We start from the raw sequence: 11,079 nt of genomic DNA, 5'->3' as shown, positions 1-11,079 counted from the left end.
GAGGGCCCCATTGGCCCCAATTGGTCCCTCTCCCCCCCGCCAGTCAACCTCCCAAGACCCCTCCCCCCAGCCAACCTCCTACAGCCCCAATCGCCAACCAGGCCGAGGGACCCCACCTGTGCACAAATTCATGCACCAGGCCTCTAGTACATTAATATTTGTTGAGCACTATGTATGCCATAGACAATAATGAATGAAATAGCAACAATCCCCACCCCATGGAACTTAGTCTAGCCAAGAAAAGGAAGAACATAAAGATGTAAATAAATAATACTCATACATATTGTGATAAATACCAATAAGAAATCAACAAGGCTATTATTATGTACCAAATAAGCATAACCCACCTTAAAATGGGAAGACAGAAAGAAATTCTCTGAGGAGGTGATTTTTAAACATAAATGATGGGGCATTTGAATAACAAGATATTGTACAGCCCGGCCGGAGTGGCGTGGTGGTTGAGTGTCAACCTATGAACCAAGAGGTCGGGGTCTGATTCCCAGTCAGGGCACATGCCCAGGTGTGGGCTCAATCCCCAGTGGGGGGCATGCAGGAGGCAGCCGTTCAATGATTCTCTTTCATAGTTGATGTTTCTACCTCTCCCTCCCTCTCCCTTCCTGTCTGAAATCAATAAAAATATGTATTTTTTAAAAATTCAGAGATCAGCAAAATGTTCTATAAAAGGCCAGAAAGGGAGTATTTTAGGTCTGCAGGCCACCAAGTCTCTTTCACAACTACGCAGCTCTGCCACTGTACCTTGAAAGCAGTGGCAGACAATATGTAAACAAATAAATGAGTATGGCCATGTTACAAAAAGACCAACTGGCCAGGTTTGCATGATGGGCATAGTTTGACAACTTCATGTTAAACAAAGTCCAAGATGACATAACGCATGGCATTTAAATCTCCACTGTGTCTAGAAGTCATCATATATTTACATATATGAAAGCCTAAGCAACAGAATGACAGAACGACCGGTCACTATGATGCGCACTGACCACCAGGGGGCAGACGCTCAATGCAGAAGCTGCCCCCTGGTGGTCAGTGCACTTGCACACACATCCCACCGCACAGCCAGAAGCTGGGCTCATGGCTAGCGAGAGCAGCGGCAGTGGTGGGAGCCTCTCCCACCATCAGGGCAGGGGCTAGAATGTCCGCCCCATTGGCCCCAATTGGTCCCTCTCCCCCCCGCCAGTCAACCTCCCAAGACCCCTCCCCCCAGCCAACCTCCTACAGCCCCAATCGCCAACCAGGCCGAGGGACCCCACCTGTGCACAAATTCATGCACCAGGCCTCTAGTACATTAATATTTGTTGAGCACTATGTATGCCATAGACAATAATGAATGAAATAGCAACAATCCCCACCCCATGGAACTTAGTCTAGCCAAGAAAAGGAAGAACATAAAGATGTAAATAAATAATACTCATACATATTGTGATAAATACCAATAAGAAATCAACAAGGCTATTATTATGTACCAAATAAGCATAACCCACCTTAAAATGGGAAGACAGAAAGAAATTCTCTGAAGAGGTGATTTTTAGACAAAGACTAGAATGTTAAGAATTCAGACATCAAAACGAGTAAAAGAGAGAGAGATTAAAGCATTCTAGGTAAAGTTGATGTTTAAAGAGAATCTCCAGGATAATAGGAAGATACAAGGAGGAACACTGTGCACAGACCCCAAAAACACTTGTGGCTCAATGGTTGCATGTCGACCTATGAATGAGGAGGTAACGTATCAATTCCCAGATGGAACATATGCCCAGGTTGTAGGCTCGATCCCCATGTGAGGCGTCCAAGAGGCAGCCGATCGATCAATGACTCTCATTATTGATGTTTATATCTCTCCCTCTCCCTTTCACTCTGAAATCAATAAAAAATATATTTTTTTAAAAAAAGACAGGAGAAAGAGAATAAAAGGGTTCTAAGTAAGATGGTTCTGCAATGGGGGAAATAAACATATAATTTACATTTGATTTTCTAAAAATGAGTTTTACTCTTTTAGAGGAATTATAATAAATGCCGACAGAAACTCAACACACATGCATATTAAACTTGGCAACTACTAAATATAGGGATGAAAGAAATGATGTAAGTCAAAAAGTGTAACTACAATATACTGCCTGGCTTAGCAGTGAATAATATTTACATAGTCCCAGTAACAAATACACAGTATTAATTCAAAAACAATTGGAAAGGCATGGCAAGAGTAAAAAAAAAGAAAACACACAGCTAATCCTCTCCCTTCCATAGGAGGAAATCAAGAGTTGAAAATATGTATCAAGAAATAACAATATGATTGATCATTTAAACCAGTGACTTTCAGCCTTTTTCATCTCATGGCACACAAACTACTAAAATTCTGTGGCACACCAAAAACCATACAATATTTTTTGCCAATCTGACAAAAAATAGTTGTAATTGTGATTCATTCACACCTGAAGGCTATTGTGTTGGCTATTCTCATTTTTCCTTTGACAATCTAAGAGAAAAAAGGTCGGTGCCCCTGACTAAATAGTCAGGTTTTAAAAATTCTTGCAACACACTGGTTGAAAAGCACTGATGTAGACACAGTACCATCGATGGCTGGCACCACCAGTTCACTCCTAAGAACAACATGAGCAAGCCTTTGCAGCCAGCTACTGGGTAGGTACAGAAAGGGTCCCAACTCTAGGGAAGTGGGAAAAAGCACACAAACTTAAAAATTCAGCACCTCCTTAGGGAAAGCAAATCAGAGGCTGCCAGCACTCAACCCAGCTTTGCATGATCTAGAGAAGGCATACAATCTTAAGAATTCCCTCCAAGGGTGTATAAGAAATGAGGAGGTATATCCATAGAAAAGCCTGAAAAAGCCTCAATCCCTAACAGAGCTGACACAAGGTATATCTTTCTAGAAGTCAGTCAGTAAGGTGACTAATATTCAGATATAAAAACAGCAACTCAAGACTTCAAGGAATATGAAAAAAAATCAAAGAACCTAGACCACTAAAAAAACACAGTAATTTTTCAGTAACCCCAAAGAGATGAAGATACGTGATTTGTCTGATAAAGATTTCAAAATAGTCCCTTTTAAGGAAGCTCAGTGACCTATAAACAGAAGTCAGAAAAACAACACATAACAAAACAATGAATGAAGTATAAAAATGTAATGGGACAATAGCAACAGCAGACTTGATCATATATAAAACTCTGTGAAGTACAAGACATCTGAAGTTACAGAGTCAGAGAATTTAGGGTTTTTTATGCTATTGTAAATAGAACTGTTTTTTAGGTTTCACACTTTTGCATTGTTCATTACCAGGATACAGAAATTGCATTGATTTTGTGCAAAACTTATACACTGAAAACACTGTTAGAGAAATTAAAGAACCCTGCTGCGCATCGGGACCAGGGTACGGTGTGGAGAGCCCCTTGTCCTGGGAAACGGGGTGCGGCCAGAAAGGAGGCTGTCCCCTTGCCATTCACAGAATGCACGTTCGTGGGGAACCTCGTGCTAAACCATTGTGCTAAACCATTCGTAGAAGACCTGCTTCTGGGTCAGGGTTTTGTGCATAGCAGAGCAGCTCCCTCACTACGATCTACTGAAAGTCAGCCCTCAACACAGGGTTTGTAAAAAAAGAAAATAAAGTGAAAAAAAAAAGAAATTAAAGATCTAAATAAATGGAAAGACATCCCATGAGAGATCAATCAGATTCCTCTTGCACGCCCCCCCCGCCCCCACACTGGGGAATGAACCTGAAACCTGGGCATGTGCCCTAACTGGGAATCAAATTGGCAACCTTTCAGTGCACAGGATGATGCCCAACCAACTGAGCAACATCAGCCAGGGCTTAATGGGTGAGTTTTAATACAAAGCTGTTAACAATAATGTAAAATAATAAAAAAGGTCTGTGGATTTCCCATTTAAATTAGGAACAAACAAAAATACCTAAGAATAAATGTAAAAGAAACATGCAGAACTTGCATAAAGGGGAAAAAAACCCACAGAAGTTCACAAAGAAATATAGAAGATCATATAAATTTAAAAACACATTATGCTTGCTAAACAGGCAAAATCAAGGTTAACTCTATATACATTATGCAATTTCAATTAAAATTCCAATGGGGAGGAGAGGCAATGCAATAAACAAAAGGATTAATTGTTTTTGTTTCTTTTTAATGTATTTTTTTTATTGATTCAGAGAGGAAGGGAGAGGGAGAGAGGTAGAAACATCAATGATGAGAGGGAATCATTGATCGGCTGCTTCCTACATGCCCCCTACTGGGGACCGAGCCCACAACCCGTGCATATGCCCTTGACCAGAATGGAAACTGGGACCCTTGAGTCTGCAGGCCAATACTTTATCCACTGAGCCAAACCAGCTAAGGCAGGATTCTTCAGTTTTATCTCAAGGAATAAATAACTTTTCAGTAGCTATTTGGTATAATGCTATCAGGTATGAAAATGTACCCATAAAGCAACTAATTTAAAACCAGGTAATTAATTAAAAAGCTTAAAAATAGACCTCTATGACTGCACTCAAGAACTGTTTAATTTTTTTTTTGTAATGTATTTTTATTGATTTCAGAGAAGGTAAAGGGAGAGATAGAAACATCAATTATGAGAGGGAATCATTGATCAACTGCCTCCTGCACACCCCCTATAGGGGAATGAGCCTGCAACCTGGGCACATTCCCTTGGCCAGAGTCGAACCCGGGATCCCCCAAGTCCGCAGGCCAACGCTCTATCCATTGAGCCAAACCGGCCAGGGCTCAAGAATCCTATATATATGCCCTAGCCAGCTTGGCTCAATGGATAGAGTGTCAGCCTGCGGACTGAAGGGTTTAGGTTCGTTTCCAACCAAGGGCACATGCCTGGGTTGCGGGCTCGATCCCCAGTAGGGGGTGTGCAGGAGGCAGCCAGTCAATGATTCTCTCTCATCATTGATGTTTCTATCTCTCTTCTTCTTCCTTCCTCTCTGATATGAATAAAGAAATATTTTTTTAAAAAAAAAGAATCCTATATACTAAAAGAGAAACATGTAAATTGACCGTCCCTCTGCTACGCTCACCTGCCAATCAGGAGTGAGTATGCAAATTAACCCGACAAAGATCGCAGGTTAATTTTCACACACAAGCACCGGGCAGAAAGCAGAGTGGGAGAGCAGGCAGCTTGGGGGACGTGGCTCCCTCGGTTGCTCCCTCCAAGCCACCAGATGGAGAGCAGAGCAGGAGAGCCAGAGGCTTGGGGGGACATGGTTCCCCAAGCCGCCAGGCAGACAGCAGGGAGGGAGAGCTGGTGGCTTGGAGGACTTGGCAGAGTGCGAGGCCACGGGACAGAGAGAGAGCAGGAAGGGAAAACCAAGATCGCGGGGAGCACCAGGAATTCTGGGAATAGTTCTGGTGGCAGCCCCAGGACGGGAAGCAGAAGTATTTATAGGGCCAGAAGGGTGAGAACCACTGCACTAGAGCAAAGTGAGCCTGGAGCAAGTTACTGTTGCGGTGAGGGATGGAGGGAAAGCAAAGGTGAGAGACATAAATAAAATCAGGTGTCTAGGAAATATTAACAGGAAGATATCCTAAAACTTCCAGGAAATCTCCACCAATGAAGCAAAGAAAAAAAAAATGCCTCTACTCTTCTGTGAGCAACAAACCAAACTGAGTTGGGGTCTCAGACAATTCGCTCATATGATTGCAAAGACAGACTGAAACTCCTGGATTGGAGAGGGTGCAGGTCGGGCTGAGGGACCCCCCACCCCCCACCCCAGTGCACAAATGTTGTGCACCAGGCCTCTAGTATTATATAAAAATCCTGCGGTCGTCACGGCTACACACGGTAACGACCGATTAGCAGGAGGCTGTGTGAGTGGGTTGGGAGGGGATGCGTGCATGGCAAGACACACATGTGGGTGGGTGGGGACTTGACTCTGGAGGACTTGACCAGAGGCAGGTGTTCACATAGCTTCAGAAGTAGATCATCATTATTGTATTGTATAAATTCAACACAATTCTATTCCAACTGCACAATTATCTCCAGTAACCTGGGCACGATGCTTATGATACTTGAAGAGTGTTTCATGTTGTGTTGCTTTTTGAGCACCCATATAATATAATATTGTAAATGGTTTTCAAGCTTATTCATAAAGCATCTATACTTTCTCCCCAAAAGAAATCTTACACCCCAATTAATAAAACAGACCAAAATAAGCTTTTCCTTTTGAAACAAGGGAAAAGGTTCCAAAACTCCCCTCAATCCTTGAAATAGGGTCAATTCCATCCCAAGGAACAGTTTATAAACCAAGGCTCATTACTGAAAATCTGGAAGAGGAAAGAATTAAGGACAAGATCCTATGGCTTGCTAATAGTCAAGTCCCTCCAGGTTGACAAAAAAATACATTTCATCTTTTTCACAAGGTTAGCATCAGATTCTGTCAGGTGTCTTAATGTCATGAAAATGTCATATGTTAGTAGCATTTCCATGTTTTATCATACTAGTTTCCAGGTCAAAGAAAAAAATGAAATTGGTTTAACATAAGTTACTTAGCAGTGCCGTATCAATTTTTTACTATCCTTCCTTTCACTCTTTGTCTTTACTAGGTGATTAATTAATAGTGGTAAGTTTCTACTGTAGTTCCCAAAATGAGGACAAAAAACAATAACCTAAGACAATACTTGCCAATTTCTGTTCTTCTGTAAACTTAAGAGCTACAGCTTCACATTCACAAAACCATGGCTCTATGACCTTCACTGGAATCTTTCCAGACCTGGAGATTTTAACTTTTTTTTTTTTGGAGATTTTAACTCTTAACTCCACTAACTATGTTCTCATTATTTTTAACAATCTGGAAGTTAAATTCCTTCTTACTTAATATATGATTTATCCTGCCAGTTTGGGGATTCCTCTTAGAAGGCAAAATGGAAGCAAAGTATTATTAGAGTAAAACAACATTCTGCTGACCACCAGCCTCTACTATACTACTCTACTGTCCACTACCCCTTACTATCTATTTTTGTACTTTGAACAAAACTTAAAAAGCACTATTATCTTAAGCATCTTCTTAAGTCTCAATTTATTTGGATCTAGTACTTACTACCACTCATATACTTCTACATTCATCATTGGTTACTAAACCGTTCTCAATCAAAATATGGCTCATGAAGCTGGCAGCAAAGTTACCCAGAATAAAAAGTACACACCTAAAAAAGAAAAAAAGAAAAAAGTACCCTCCTATTTTGTTCTATGGTGATTTAGAACCAGTACATTGCTAAATCAGACCCACAAACCAGGAGTCAAAAATAAACACTTAGACTATGAAGCTTACTCACTGATGATCTGATGTTAGAAGAGAAATTTACTTTTTTTTAAGTTTTATCATTTGCCGGAAGCCGGTCCATCCTTGCTGTTTCAAGGGACCTGGCATATATGGCATACTGTTCTTAATATGTTTGCTCACCTTCTTGGCACTATGTGTTTTAACCAAGGTCACCTCTCTGAGAAAGGTTGTTTCCCCAGGTAGGGATTTTCCCCTTAAGTTAGGGAGGGAATAAAACCCCTTAACTAGTGCCAGGCCGGTAATTAATCACTTTAACTATGAACAATCACGCTTAAGCTACATAATCTTTACTCCCTGGACTGGAGATAAGAAACGCCCTCACCTTTGGAATAGAGATTGATAGGATTAAAATCAACTGGTATAAATGGCAACAGATCCTAGAGACAGAACCTGGCTACAGAACCTGGCTGAAGAACCTGGCTACAGAATCTGGCGACTGAACCTGGCTGGAGAACCTGGACAGAACCTGGCAAGAGAACCCAACCATGCTGATCAACTGAACACTGTCTCCGTGTCCTTCCTTCTTCGCCAACTCCGTCCATACCTTTGGGGACCCCTGGACCTGCTGGGGTTGGACCACAGCATATCATATTGCCAGATTTCCTCCCAGATATACTGTATGAGTTACTCAACAATATGACTTCAAATATTCAAGGTGATTATCAATTACACAAAGACCAATAGTAACATAACAGCTGTCAATTGAAAACTGGTTAAGTTACAATATGATCAAATAACGGAATACGACTTTTAAGGCATTAAAAATTATAATGGCCCTGGCCATCGACCCACTGACCAAAAGGTGGCGGCAGGTTCACTTCCAGTCAGGGAACATACCCAGGTTGCAGTTCGATCACCAGTTGGGGCAAGTGCAGGAGGCAATTGATCAACGTTTCCCTCTCACATTAATGTTTTCTCTCTCCTTCGCTTCCTCTTTCTAAAATCAATTTTAAAAAATAACATCCCGCCTGACCGGTTTGGCTCAGTGGATAGAGCGTCGGCCTGCGGACTGAAGGGGCCCGGGGTCTGCATGGACCTTGGTTGCGGGTACATCCCCAGTAGGGGGTGTGGAGGAGGCAGCTGATCAATATTCCTCTCTCATCGATATTTCTAACTCTCCCTCTCCCTTTCTCTCTGTAAAAAAATCAACAGAACAGATTTTTAAAAAAATTACATCCCTCCCTCCCTTCCACGCTCTCTCAAAAAATAAAACAATGGAAAAATATTCCCCGGTGAGGATTTACAAAGCAAAACAAATTATAATTTAATTGCATATTGACATGGAAAGGTACCTCCATCTTAATAAAAATGATATAGAATAACCCATAATTAGTTTATTTACATAAAATAGTATGTCCAAGGAAAAAGAAAAGAATGACATAAGAGATGTTCACCATGCCCTGACCGATTTGGCTCAGTAGATAGAGTGCCGGCCTGTTGACTGAAGAGTCCCAGGTTCAATTCTGATCAAGGGCATGTACCTTGGTTGCCAGCACATCCCCAATAGGGGGTGTGCAGGAGGCAGCTGATCGGTGTTTCTCTCTCATCAATGTTTCTAGCTCTCTATCCCTCTCCCTTCCTCTCTGTAAAATTAAAATATATTTTTAAAAAAGAAAAAGAAAAACAAAAAAAAAAAAGAGATGTTCACCATAACATAAGTCATTTCTTTGGTAAGTAGAGTTTCAGACTCTCCTAATTTTATTATTTTCTGCACTATTTGATTTTTTTCTAAAAAAGGAGGCATCCTTTTTAGAAATGAGTAACAACAAAGCTACTTTCATTCTTTGAAAAAAGACTGAACAACCTGGTAAAGAGGTAAGTAATAGGGGTTTTTGAGTTTTCTCCTGCCACCAAATACTATATGCAACACTTACAAAAACCTAGACCAGATTATAATGAAGCACTCACTGCTAAAAACTACTCCAAATCTCCAATAGATGAGAGCTCATCGGGCAATATTGGAATCAAAACACTTAGTTGCATACTAAAATGGTATGTATGCACAGGAGACACACTTCAAAAGGAGCTCTAGCTTCAGTATTGGATAGCCACCAGGGTATTATCTTCTGTCTCTATGAAATTTCAATGTCAACTGTTTCCACAAATTTGCCCCAAAACTCTTTTGCAAACAGTCTCCCTCTCATCAGCTTGCCAGAACACTCACTCTAGTTCAGCTGCTCCAGTTACCTGGGTTTTTAGTCCAAATATTCTGACAGGAAAAATCTGACTAACAGCAGCCCCACAAATCCATGAGGTCAGGAGTCTACCTGTAATCTAAGCAGCAATGGCTAGGGAATTGGGTCTTCCAGGGGCTGTTAAGTATGACAAATTCTCTAGTACAGGTTATGGTCACTACTAAAGTGGTAGAAGAGAAACCTGTCTTCTACCACTATTAGGAAAGTGCAAGAATGAACGAGGTTTATACTACATCAATTCTCAATTAACTGAATACTATACATTTAGAGACTGTTTTTAACTTCTATGGAATGAGATAAAAAAAATAACTAACAGGTGATCACATTAAAAGACAAAGTCCAATTAATTTTCCTGGCATATAAAACCGAAAATAAAAGTAATTTAGCCAAATTTCATCCCATGTCTCACCCAAATCTAACCTCCTACATGGAGAGAGAGCTAATTTTTGCCTTTTTGCATTGTCTATCAGTTTAGAACATAGTTGGTTAGGGTGGATATTTTTTATAAGCATATACCTACTGGCTTATGAATAAGATAATAAAAAGCAGTACATATGATATAATCTAAGCATACTTCATCCAGAAACTCTCATATCTAAATCACTACTGAAGCTCTGGCTGGGTAGTTCAGTTGGTTAGAGCATAGTCCCAATATGCCAAGCTTGCAAGTTCAATCCCCGGTCAGGGCACATACAATACTCAACCGATGAGATGCTAAAATCCTCAACAAAATATTAGCAAATCGGATCCAGCAATATATTAAAAAGATCATACACCATGACCAAGTGGGATTTATTTCAGGGATGCAAGGCTGGTACAATATTTGCAAATCAATAAACATGATACATCACATAAACAAACTGAAAGACAAAAATCACATGATCATATCAATAGACACAGAAAAAGCATTCAACAAATTCCAACACCCATTTTTGATAAAAACTCTCAGCAAAGCGGGAATAGAAGGAGCATATCTCAACATGATAAAGGCCATATATAACAAACCTACAGCCAACATTGTATTCAATGGGCAAAATCTAAAACCATTGCCCCTAAGAACAGGAACAAGACAGGGATGTCCGCTTTCACCACTCTTATTCAACATAGTACTTGAAGTCCTAGCCACAGGCATCAGACAAGAAGAAATCAAAGGTATCCAAACTGGAAAGAAGCAAAACTCTTACTATTCGCAGGTGACATAATAATATACACAGAAAACCCTAAAGACTCCACCAAAAAACTACTAGATTTAATAAATTAATTTGGCAATGTAGCAGGATACCAAATCAACACCCAAAAATCAATGGCTTTTTTATACACCAATAGTGAATTCTCAGCAAGAGAAACTAAACAAGCAATCCCATTTACCACTGCAACAAAAAAGTTAAGATACTTAGGAATGAACTTAATCAAGGAGGCAAAAGACCTGTACTTGGAAAACTACAGGACATTGAAAAACTGAGAAGATATAAACAAGTGGAAGAATATACCTTATTCATGGATTGGTAGAATCAACATCATTAAAATGTCCATACTACCCAAGGCAATCTACAGATTCAATGCCA

This window comes from Myotis davidii, unplaced genomic scaffold, assembly GCF_000327345.1.
Source record: "Myotis davidii unplaced genomic scaffold, ASM32734v1 scaffold6, whole genome shotgun sequence".
Taxonomy (NCBI): Eukaryota; Metazoa; Chordata; class Mammalia; order Chiroptera; family Vespertilionidae; genus Myotis; species Myotis davidii.
The sequence above is the reverse complement of the archived record's forward strand: the minus strand, read 5'-3'. Positions refer to the sequence as shown.